At 54.6% G+C, this 12337-nt stretch overlaps 1 protein-coding gene across 4 annotated transcripts in view; it reads right to left on the reverse strand.

Moving 5' to 3' along the window:
- PCGF3 (polycomb group ring finger 3) overlaps positions 1–10278 on the reverse strand; it is a 56216-nt gene extending 45938 nt beyond the window's left edge. For 2 of the 4 annotated variants that reach the window (XM_043573231.1, XM_043573234.1), the window contains exon 1: positions 10097–10275. The gene's annotated coding sequence lies outside the window, so the exon portion shown is untranslated. Of the gene's footprint in view, positions 1–10096 lie in introns of all 4 variants that reach the window. The other 2 variants (XM_043573232.1, XM_043573233.1) reach the window with 2 other exon arrangements.
- Positions 10279–12337: the final 2059 nt, after the last annotated feature.

A 12337-nucleotide genomic window follows, 5' to 3' on the forward strand; every position in this document is an offset into this window, starting at 1 on the left:
GCTAACTCACTCGCACACTGCTGCCCGCTCGCGGTGCAGTCCTGCTCACCAGTGGGGCCGTGGCACTGACAGCTGCCGAGCCAGCGCGCCCCGTGAGGGCGTCACCAGGTCCTCCAGCCGGGCCTGGAGGAGCCGCCAGCAGGGCTCTGCACGGGGGCCAAACACCCAGGATTTATCGCGACCTCCAGATAAACAGAACCAGATCACGAATGTTCTGGGTCACTGAAATCAGGTCAAGATTACGAGAAAAAGGGAAACTTTAAATGTATTTCTACATGGCTACATACCACCATCAAAGCTTTTAAAAAAAGTAATGAAATAACAAAAGTGCTTTGAATTTAGACTCTCAAAAGGGTTTGTGACTCAAAGGACAGTGAAATCCCTGCTCCACCTTCTCCCCTAACTAGGACCCAACGCCCCACCTCCACCCCTGCCATCCCGTCACCCCCAGGTCACCATGGTCTCAGCCCTGCAGAAAGCCGCACGGGGCTCCCTCCGCAGGCTTCGTCCTCGCTTCCCCACTCAGGGACACCGTGCCCCCCCCACCCGGCTACTCCTCCCGCATCACTGGGTGCTCGGAGGATCACACAGTACCCCGCTAACATGCGTTCGATGAATACCTGCTCAACGATACGGCAGACTGATGGTCATTTCTGCTGGTGAGTTTACTCCCAGTTTTTACTTCTTAAATTAAGAGTTTGTACAAATATCTGGGTGTAACTTAGTGACCTGACATACAGCCCAGGGTGGGATCCCAGGCATGTCTTGAGCAGCACCAAGGCCCACCCACATCAGTGACATCCACCGCAAGCGGACCGAGCTGCTCCCAGGCACCAGTCCCTGCGGCCGAGCCCACGCCAACCCTCACTTGCAGTCACGTCCCACTGGCCCCCCACCTCCGTGTTTGTGCCTCCTGTTCCTTCAGCTCGACACTCCCGGACCCCAAATTCAGACGTCAACTCCCTATGCTCCACTGGGAAGGCCGGGCATTTCCACGCGGGTGCCAGCATCTCCGTTTCCTCTGCGTGTCCGCCATCCCTCCTGCACCTTCTGCCCACCTCACACCCGTGTGCAAGAGACAGGGGCAGCTGTACCCCTCACACTTACCCCATTTGGCCCCGCTGTCCAGGCATACCATGCCACACTTGCCCACACGCAGCTCCCAGGGATCCCATGAAAACGCACCTGAGCAGGTGGCTGTGGCACAGACTCTCCAAAGTGTTCCAGTGGCTCCAGTGGCCAGCGATGCCCAAGCTGCCTCGCAGTCCACCGTGGCCACGGTGGACCCTGCTAGGTCTAGAACATTCTAGGTGTGCTCCTTCTTCGTGGCCCTTGCACTTACTGTAGCTGCAACATTCTCTGTCATATGGCTACACGGGGCCCCTCATCTCTGTCAAGCCTCTCCTCAGATGTTACCCCCAGCAACACTGTTAGAGACCATCTTACTCAAAGCTACATGCTATGTGGGTACACACCACAAATCTAAGACACTACCCTCGAATTTATAATTTACTTATTTTGTTACTACCCATCTCCCTATACTATGATGCCAGCCACGTGACTGGCAGTATTAAAAATTCAATGGAACGGTTATATGATAAAGCTGAGAAACCTTCTCCAAGAGCAGATAAAGACAGGAAATAGAAAAGAGCCAACATCCAAGCAACAGGTGTTTTAGAAAAAACAGAAAACCGAGATATGGAGCTTCCAAATCTACTTTAATATTTTATTATTTCATGATTTGGAAATAATTACCCAAGTATTCCCCCGCTGGAAGAACCATGAGGCTGCAAAGGCCCGAGTGCCAGGCACAGAGAATGAAAATGACCCATGTCTAGCCAAGTCCTAGAATCTCGAGACATCAAGGGTGCCAGAGAGGGCCCTGAAGGCTCTGAGAGGAGGGAGGTCCCTCCCCACGACAGACTGGGAACCAGATAGCATTTTCATCAGCAACAGTGAACCCTACCAGTAAGAAAGCGATTCTTTCCGAGCACTGAGGAAAGTGCTCAAATGCTCAGCCGAAGCATGCGTACTGAGCCAACCAGGGTGCTCACACCTTATCGCAGGCCTGGTGCTCATGGAGCTCCCGTTCCAGCTGGTGACGAGACGTGACAAACTCATCAGCAAAGAGAGGTGAGCACCACTGAGAAAGTAGGTCAAGGCAGCGAAGCAGAGAACAGGTGGAGGGGCTGCTTTAGAAAGTGACCAGAGGAGAGCCGGTGCAGAGGGACATCTGACCTTGGGCCTGGAGGGAGGGGCCAGAGCAGCAGACACCCCACTGACGGGGCAAGGGATCCCCCAAAGCGTACTATGACCACTTTGAAGCCGGCTGGCCCGGAGGATGAGGCCTCCAGACAGGGCAGGGGGACGAGGACAGAGGACAGAGGAGCAAGGAGGACAAGGGCTCAGACGCAACCCTTGAGAATTTGGAACAGGAGACAGTAACGTCAGGCAATGTAAGGAAAAAGGAAGGGAGATTAGAAGCCAGCTGTATAACAGATCATGATACAATCACGTCCATTTTAACTGCCAGATCCAACCCCTGGAGAAGACAAAAAACATGCCGCGAAAGGGGCTGTGGGGCCCCAGGTTTTCTACCAACAGAGGCCGCTCAGCTACAGACACGCATCCCCCTCACGAGGAAGGCTGACTCAGGGCAGAAACGGGAGCCCAGGGAGCGAAGCAGGGAGCCAGGGGGGGTCACCCCGAGCTCCTGACTGGGGATCCCCCGCTGGGTTTCAGAACCGTGTTGGGCCCAGGACTTCCTGTTGTGTCCAGTTCCCACTTCTGAACTGGCCAATCTACACCTGTGGTCCCACAACCTGTCCGCTGCGTGGGGGTCGCTGGGAAGGCGAACTGTGTCGCTTGGCCCGTAAGTGCCCGGAAGCGGCACCCAGCGGGTGACCCAGGGGATGAGACTCTGGAGTTCTGGGACTCAGGCAAGGTTTGGGAGTCTGAGCCGGTGCTGCAGTGGGAGGAGACCCCGGGGAACCTCAGAAGAAGGGTAGGTGTGTTTGGCATTTGGGGGGATATCAATTTCGGAGGGCCGGGACTGTAGCAGGCGGAATTCCGAGGTAGCCTCGAGAAGGCCCTGGCATACACATACCTCTTGCCTCACTGGCCCAGGCACTGCTGCAAAGCGATTTTTAAGGAGCAAATTAAGGTCCCAAATGAGCTGACCTTGAAACAGAGCAAGTATCTGCTGGCCAAGTAGCATGGCCTTTCAAAGCGATGTTCTTCCCAGCCGGTGGCAGAAGAGGAGGCCAGAGGGACGAGTCCTACTTGCCTGGCACAGGGCAACTGGACCCGTCAAGCACTCACGGCCCTGAGGCGAGGAGCCGTGGGCCTCCAGGAGCTGAGGGCAGTCCCCAGCCGACAGCGAGCAGAACAGCAGGACCCCAGTGCCACAACCACAGGACATGGGTTCTCCAACAGCGGGCGGGCTCAGAAGACGACCTGAGTCCCAGATGAGAGCTGCAGCCCAGCCCCCGCGTTGATTTCGGCCTCTGAGGCCCTGAGCGGGGCTGGGGGTGGGGGGGGGGGGGGGGGGGGGCAGCCACACTGCACGACACTTCCAACCCATGGAGCTGTGACTAATGAGTTGGTGTCCTTTTAAGCGACTAATTCTGTGGCAATTTGCGATGCAGAATTACAAAATTAACGTAACGGTATTAAAAGAAACGGAATTAATAGCAGAAGACAGGGTCAGTTTCCCCAGCATGTAAAATACAGAGTGGCCACCAACCCCGGAAACATTTTCATTAGGCAACTATTCTCCCAACTGGAGCGACAAGGAACAGGTTAACAAACCAGCAGAAGAAGCTAGAGCCCCTTGGTGGGGACTGGATTGTGCCTACCCAAAATTCATGTGCCGAAACCCTAAGCCCCCATCTCCAAATACGGAGCCCATGGGGCGATTCGGGTTAGATTCCCAAGGGTGGGCCCGTGATGAGATTAGTGTCCTTACGAGAGACAGAAGAGGGCTCGCCGCCTCTCAGTCTCCACCGTGTGAGCACCCCACCCCATCTACGACGTTCTGTTGCAGCGGCTGAGCTGACTGAGCCCCTTCCTGGTTTCTGATGTCTGTCTTCTTCACCAGGCTGCCTTCAATAAAAGGCCGGGGGCAAAAAACTGCCTCTAGCCAGCCGTGTCTCTACAGCAAGAAAGGCACTTGCTTTATGCAAGGGAAATGTTACTTGTCAGCAGAAGTCCTATTTCCACGAACAATTCCAAACACTTTCCACCCACTAAACCTTTTATGAAGTCTGCTAAAAAGTATGGAAGCCGACAAGTAGGACTTGCCCGTATGTGCCTGTGAGGAAGGGTTAACAGGGCCAAGGGCACCTCCCCATCAGAGACGGATGAGGTGGCCCGGAAGGACATGCCCTATCGCAAGACAGTGGGACTCTCTGGGGCGCCTGGGTGGCTCAGTTGGTTAAGCGTGCGACTTCGGCTCAGGTCATGATCTCATAGTTCCTGAGTTCAAGTCCTGCGTCGGGTTCTGTGCTGACGGCTCAGAGCCTGGAGCCTGCTTCGGATTCTGTATCTCCCTCTCTCCCTGCCCTTCCCCCACTCTCTCTCTCTCTCTCTCTCAAAAATAAATAAAACATTAAAAAAAAATTTTGTTTGAAGACAGTGGGACTCTCCCCTGGGTTCCTGTGCTGGGGCTCCACATCTCTCCTGGCACTGGGGACCGGGGCACCAGAAGTATGGCCTGCAGCACTGACCCGAGTAACCACCACTTGAACACATGTCCCCGAAGTCGCGTGAAGCACTCACTCACTGCTCCTATGAAGTGATCTCCCAAATCTCGAGCCTGACTCGGCCTCTCCCTCGTTCCCTTTAGTTTACAGAGTACACAGGGACAACAGACAAAAGTGAAGGACACAAATAGTGAAGACTCAGAAAAATCCAGATGTAACAGGTGGCCTAGAAAAGTCAACTCTGTGGAGGGCAAGTGGGGAACCTGAAAAGACACCAAGGGACGTGCCACACGGGGAACCTGCCTCTGTCTGGTTCCGAAAAGGCATGACCCCCAGTGCCATGCAGGGAAGCTACCTGTCTGTTTCAGGAGGGGCACGACCTCAGCATCACTCAGGGCACCTGCCTGTGTCTGGTTTAGGAAGGACATGACCCCCAGTGCCACTCTGGGAACCCAGTTATGTCTGGTTCAGGAGGCACGTGACCCGCTGTGCCACACCAGGAACCTGCCTGGGTCTGGTTAAGGGAAACACATGGAAGACATTCTTGAGACAAGGGGGGAGACTTGAAAATGAACAGGAAATCAGCTATTATGTGAAGTAAGAGCCCACTTCTCGGGTGTGATAATGATGTCGTGGTTGTCCTGTGACCTGTGTGCTCTAAACTACTTAAGGGACACGGTAGGTTGTCTGTGGCTATTACTTTCAGATGATTCAATGACGATAAATATGTATTTAGAAAAAAGAGATGAGGCAAATATGGCAAAGCATGAATAACTGTTGGGTCGGAGCAGGGGTGTAAGACTGCTCAGTGCAGAATTCTTTCTGTTCTTCTCCACTGTGTTTTCTCTGAAATTAAAACTTGGGGAGGGGGAAGTAAAATGGAATCACTTGAAACTTTAAAAAAAGGAAAGGCTACCCTTTCTCTGCTCCTGACTTCCTAGCTGTGACTGTGCCCTGTGCCTGCATGTTCATCAGGCAAATGGGGGGCGGGGGGGGTGGGGATCAAACAGCAGTCCTAGGATGGCTCTGAGAACTAAACAGGTTCGCACACACCGTGCCTCCAGGACGGGACCACACACACCAGCCAGGGCTCGGCTGACATTCACCACAACACCCACTGCCTCCATGAAGCCCACAGTCAGTTAGCAGGGGCTTCAAAGAAGTATGCAGACAGCTTTCCACAGTTTGCATATTTCTTGCTAAACATCTGGAACTTGCTGTTCATGTAGCAAAGTCCAGCAAATATTGATTCATTTGCAAAATAATCCAATTAACCTCCACTCTCCAAATTCACCTAAATATTAGAAGTTCTCTTCAAAAAAAAACCAATCAACCCGACAGTCTTTAAGGACTGTATTTTCAAGTGAGTTTTAGTTCTTCTCAACAGACGCCGTTGCTTAATTCAACAGACAATTCTGAAAATGTGTCTAAGCAAGGCTCACACCCTAACTAACTCTCTCGTCATGTGTTAAGTGTTTCATTATAGCTCTTTGTCATTTTGGCCTTCAGATAATTCAGTTCTGTAGGGAGGAACATGCCACATCAGAAATGACAGTCCTATTATTTTTAAAGGTCTTCTTACAATTGAATTGATACACTATCACTTGTACAACAGTATCCTGTGGTTCCATTTTCTGAAGGACAAGGGATTGTGAAGCATTTTTGGACTATTAACAGCAAATACCAGAAGGGTAATAAGAAACTGTCCCCAAACCTCAACATATTTCAACAGTAAAAGAAAAACACGTTTTCAACTTCAAATTTGATTCTCACCACTAAGCAAATAGCTCCAAATGAATTAATAAATCCTGCCATTTAATAGATTAAAGAGTAACAGTATAGACCCAAACAACCCAAATAAGTCATTCCAGTCACTGGCCCAGGGCCCCGCCTCACACTGGCTGGGTGGGGCCTTGGCAGATCTAGAGAGCTGGGCACAGGTGACAGTTCCGTCCATGTAGGGTTCCTGGGACAAGTCCTGCATGGAGGCCTCCCATACGGGCCCCGGATGGTGTCCTTTCCAGCCCCATGCTACAGCCCAGCCCAGAGTGCCAGACAGAGGTACCCCAGAGCCACAGGTCCTAAGCACCGAGGACCTTGCATACAGGCTCCTGGAGCATGACTTCCTTACAAAGGTCAAATATCCAAAACATCTCAGGATCTGACTTCTTAAAAACTTCTTACAAAGGTCAGTTTACAATTTCTGGAGCAAAATCATTGCTAGGAATAAAATGACTCTTGGGAAACATTGAAATCATTGCACTTGAAGCTATCAATGAATTCCACACCACTTCACTTAATTTGAGCGCGGGGGTGGGGGTGGAGGGGGCGGTTCACGGTTTGCTACAGGTGTGTTACATTAGAAGTTAATTCCCAACAATCTTCCCTATTTATAATTTATCTTCCCTCATGTGTAAGTTCCAGTGGTTTCAGTCATTATGGCGACAACAGAGGAACCGATACAATTAAAGAGACAGCCGGGCTGCTGCAACCTTGTACTTCAACGTGCTACCCTCTACACAAGTGTTAATTCACTTGGGTATTTCTCAGGTGCGGAACCCTGATGGCCACAGTGTGTGTCACCCCACCTCCCAGTACACACGTGTTTCCTCTTGAGTGAGGGCTGGGCCTAGTGACTAGGCCCTAACAAAGAGAATGTGGCCAAACGGATGGGATGTCCCCGCTAAGATTAGGTCATCAAGATTGTGGCCTCCTTGCTCGCTCTCTTCTTCTATCACTGGCTCCCTCTGAGTTGCCCTGTGGAGAGCCCCATGTGGAAAGGAACTGACATCTTCAGCCAACGGCTGAGTGAGCAAGCCTGGAAGCAGATCCCACAGTCAAACCTTCAGATGAAACCACGGTTCCAGCCAGCGCCCTAAGTTCAGCCTTGTGAGACCCAGAGCCACAGGACTCAGCTAAGCTGCGCCCAGATTCCTGAACCACAGAAACTGTAAGATAATAGCTGATGTTGTTTAAAGGCACTATGTTTGGGGGTAATTTGTTGGACAGCAATACATAAATAATACAACCACACAGCACTATCGTACCTTCAAAAATCCCAAAATAGGAAAATAGAGCCTAACCAAACTTGAATGCCCAGTTTTGCAAGTCTTTTCCAAAACTTCACAAAACAAATTAAGTTTTTAAAAAAGTAAAGTGTGTATTAAAAAAAAAAAAAATCAGAAGTGTTGAGTAGGAAGGTCCCAAGTATGGATACATTTGGCAAATAAAAGTTCCTAAGCTAGACCATTCAGGGACTCCATTTGGTTAAGATTTGGTCTTATGAAATGTCAATCTGAAAATCTCAACTGCAAATCTTAGGTTTTCTCCTAAGTAACCAAGCGGCAACGTTGTGGCACAAAATGAGACGCTGAAGTGACCAATTCAGGTGCCTCCCCTGGGAGTCCATACAGCTCAGAGTTCTAGACTTGCACCTCATCCTACTGTCCAACCTGTGGATAAGTTTGCAAACTTAACACAAGTTCTAAAAGTACTCCTGCCTTTCATCCATTCATTCACGCACTCACTTCATTCAATAGTCGTGCACTGCCGGCCGACCTCAGGCCAGGGAACCAGTTCTGGCAGCTGAGCTGGACGAGGCCCTTGCCCTCCTGGCTCTTCATTCTCTTAAACTCCTTAGCATTACCTTACTGGACACGCTCTGGAGTCATTACCCAATCAAAGAGCAGCACATAGAATACCCTTCTTTTTCATCAACACTTCCAAATTAAAGGAACACACGGGCAAATTTTAGACGAAAGTCTCATCCAAAGGTTTCAAAGAAGCAAAGACCCCCATTGCTAGGTCCTTTAATATTTTCCTTTCCTGGAGTGGAGAAGGTGCCTGACCCACTCACCTGACATGTATGCTCACCTACTCCAACCTTCTTACCCTGGGCCCAGTGCCCCCCAAATATTTCCTTAAGCTTCCAACACTCCTTAAGGAACCCCACTCCTCCTGGAACTTCCTGGACACTAAAAACACACCTGGATGGAGGGTACACCCACCCAACCACTTGACCTCCAACAACGGAGGGCGGGGAAGCCAGGAGTGGTTGAAGGTGATGGACACTGACCACAAGGAAAGAACAGCAGCCCCGCAGTAGGGGCTGGAAGAACAGGGTAGGAGACAGCTTCTTGGATCTGGGGAGTGGGCACTGGGGCATGGAGCCAGTGTGGACTAGGAGCTCCACTTGAACCCCTAGAAGGAAGAGGACAGACCCTAACCCTGCCTCACACCTGCCCCTGGGGCCCAGCCAGGCAGCATCTGCTGAAGGTCAGAAGGTCTGTGGGGCTGGCCCAGGTGCTCCTAATATCGGGGGCCTCAGGGAGGTTTGCACTTGTGGGGCTCAGGTGAGCAGGGTCCCTGATGCCCCCAAGCCTTCACAGCCGTGGGTCCAGTTGAGTAGAATGGGCACATTAAAGGCACCTCTGGATCTTGCCCCAGGGGGTCCAAACCCCTGGAGGGCTGGCTTAGGGTCCCAGCCTTCCTTTCTGCTCTTGGGGTCTGGGTGCATCCCACTGACTTGTTCAGGAGTTCTGGCAGGGACCGGTCTCCAAGTTCCAGCTCTTATCGGTGTCCTGGCCCTCCCTGAGAGCCTCGCTTCTTCATGGTCCCGCTCCAGCATCCAGATACCCCTAAATGACCTAGCTGGGGCCTGGTCACCCCCGGAGCCTGTCACATGGGATGAACCCTCCTCATGGCAGATCCCAGGGTCCTGGCCTCCCACTCACAAGGGGCTGTCTCAGGGTCTCAGAAGTGCTCACAGGACTGTTCCAGCATGCCAGCCCTCTTCGGGACCAGTCTCCGTGTCCTGGCCCTCCTTAGTGACCCAGCCTCGTGTCCCAGCCCTCCCTAGGTCCTGCCAGATCCTGGGGGCTGGCCCCCCTCAGTGACCTGTCTCAGAGTCCAGCCATCTCTGGTTCCTGTCGGGTCTCAGGGTCACAATCCCCCTCAGTGACCCGAGCTGGCGTTGGACCCTCTTGGATGACCCATCCCAGGGTTTGACTCTCCTCCGGTGACCTATCTCAGGGTCTAGCACTTCCTGGTCCCTGTATGGTGGGTCTGAGGTCTGGCCCTCTTCGGTGAGCCGTTCTGGGGTCTGGCCTTCCCCGCTGACCCGTCCCGGGATCCGGTCCTCCCTGGTCCCTCCCCGATGACCCGTCCTGGGGTCCGGCCACCTTCCCCGTGACCCGCCCGGGGTCCCGACCCCGTGGGTCGCGCCCGCACCCGGGGCCTGCCCAGCGGTGTCGGGGCTCCCGCGGGCCGGGCCAACAAGGGGCGCAGGGGCGCGGGCCGGGGTTCCGAGCCTCAGGGGCCCGCACACGGGCCGAGGCCGCGGCCTGAGGAGCGGGCGCCTCGGGCCAGGCCAGGCGGGGTGCGGACTCACTGACCTGCCGTCTCGGCTGCGGGCGAGCGGGGCGCACGCGGGGGCAGCGCCGGGAGCGGGGGGGGGGGCGCCGCTCCCTCCGGGTCCCCCCCAAGAGCAGGAGAAAAAAACCCGTCCGGAGTTTAAAACAAAGAGGCGGAAATGCCCGAGCGGAGCCGAGCGGCGAGTCGGGGGCGCCGCACATGGAGCATGCGCGTTGCCCTCCCGGCTCCCACCCCGCAGCCGGGAGGGGGGCGGGATCTGGAGGGGGCGGAGCCCGAGGGCGGGGCCGGGGCGTGGTCATAAGGCGCAGGCGCGTTCCGGCAGGGCTAGGCCGAGGGATCTGGAGAGGGGAGGGTGTCGGGGGCGGGGCCCTCAGCGGAGGCGGGGGCTCGTGAGGGCGTGGCCCGAGGGGGCGTGGACCAAGGGGGTGAGGTCTGCGGCGTGAGTCTTGCTGTACACTGGACTCAGCAGGCAGCTGACGCCGACTCCAGCTCCGGGACCTGACCGGGGCTTTCCTCTGGCGGAATCCGTCTCGTTCTTGCAATTCAGTCCTTCCTGGGACGTAGCAGCGAGAGCTCTCCGTGCACCAGGCAGGAGCCGGGGGCCGCACACGGACAGGGCCCTGCTTTCCGGGCCCCGGTCCAGTGGGCAGCAGGGCCGACCCTGAAACTCTGTGTGTCCACCCTTGCGCAGGCCCTGGCCTGGAGCGTGACGTCCACCCCTTCGTGCGGTCCACACCTTAGCGGGAGGGGGACAATAACAAGAAAAAGTAAATCTGATATAATGTGGGAGCCAGATAAACTGGTTGGGGGAGGCCGCGGATGTCTGGAGTGTTAGTTACAATAGGGTGGGTGGGCATGGAAGGGACAGAGGGAAGGCGCCATAGAAGCACAGAGTAGGAACATAGAGGTAACGGCCTTGCAAGTATCGGCAGGTGGGGTTCACAGGCAAGGTGTCCTGCCAGCACCAAGCTGCACAGTGGGGAGATTGAAGAGAGCCAGCATGGAAGCCAGAGGGAATGGGGCACGAGGAGGCAGGAGATGAGGTCGGAGGGAGAGGTCCCTGGGTGTTATGAGCAGAGGGGTGACGGCATGGTGCTGGCATTGTAAGCCTCCCTCTGGCTGTGCTGTGTCTGTCTGGCAGGAGCAGAGCAGGAGGCAAGTGGTGCCCTGGAGGGGAGGAAGCGTGAACTGCTGGGGGATCAGCCTGAGAAGAGGCAGGGATGGGTGGGGGACAACTGGAAGGGTGGGCGGCTGCTGACAGTCCGGGCAGCATGATGGAGTGCACAAGGGTAGAGTCAAGAGTGTAGTTGTAAGGTCCATTGGCCCCCCAGTGGAGCCGCTGTGTAGTACGTGTAGGATGAGTTTGCAGTGTGTGGAGATGGGTGAGCTGGTCAAAAGAGTGAGTGAGGGTTGGGGGGCTGACCCCCTGCCCACGTGGAAAAATCAGCAAGTCCAGGTGGATCCAGTAAGAAAGACTGAGACTGAGCCAGCTGGAGAGAAGGAGTGATGTCTGGTCAGCTGCTGAAAGGGGCAAGGGGAGTGAGACCCTTCTGGGGCCTTGGCCTACGTACAGGTTACGTAGGGGTAAAAACTGGATTGTGGTGGGCTCAAGAGGGGAGGGTAAATATAGGCAACTTTTCCAGGTGGTTTGCTGTGGAGGAGCTTCTGGGACTAGAGGGATGCTTCACATTTGGGCTGCAGCCTCAGTGGTACTGGTGCAGTGCAGGGGGAGGCTGGCCACGCTGGAGAGAGGGAAGGCTGCCTGAGCCCAAGTCCTCACATGGGGCCAGGGACCAGATCTGGAGATGGGGCTGTGGCGGCCCTCACGCTGCAGGAGGCAGCCCCAATGCAGGAGGTGGGGGGTCTGTGCACCATCTCATCCAGCTGCCTCTATTTTCTAGCGACACGGCAGCTAAGTTGGCCCAGACTGGAGTAGAGGCCTGGATGTCAAAAATGGGGACGACAGGCCGGGATCAGCCCTGGGTGGAGGGCACAGTGACCCTAGGAAGTCATTTGAGGGCCCTCTGACACCGTAGCCATCTGTCTGCAAAGGGGGGAGAGCCAGGAGCGTGTGCATGACGCATGGCCACTGGTCTCTCTCAAAGGATGCAGACCAGAGAGCTGGCCTGCCCGCTCTCTCCCGGGACCTTGTCAGCAACAGCATCCCAGACCTTGACCCTGAACCCTGGGCTCTTGTATTCAACTGGCTGGCCACATCTCTACTGGGATATCTTTAGGGAGCTCAGGTTCTGATATCAGAG

This window comes from Prionailurus bengalensis, chromosome B1 (assembly GCF_016509475.1).
Source record: "Prionailurus bengalensis isolate Pbe53 chromosome B1, Fcat_Pben_1.1_paternal_pri, whole genome shotgun sequence".
Taxonomy (NCBI): Eukaryota; Metazoa; Chordata; class Mammalia; order Carnivora; family Felidae; genus Prionailurus; species Prionailurus bengalensis.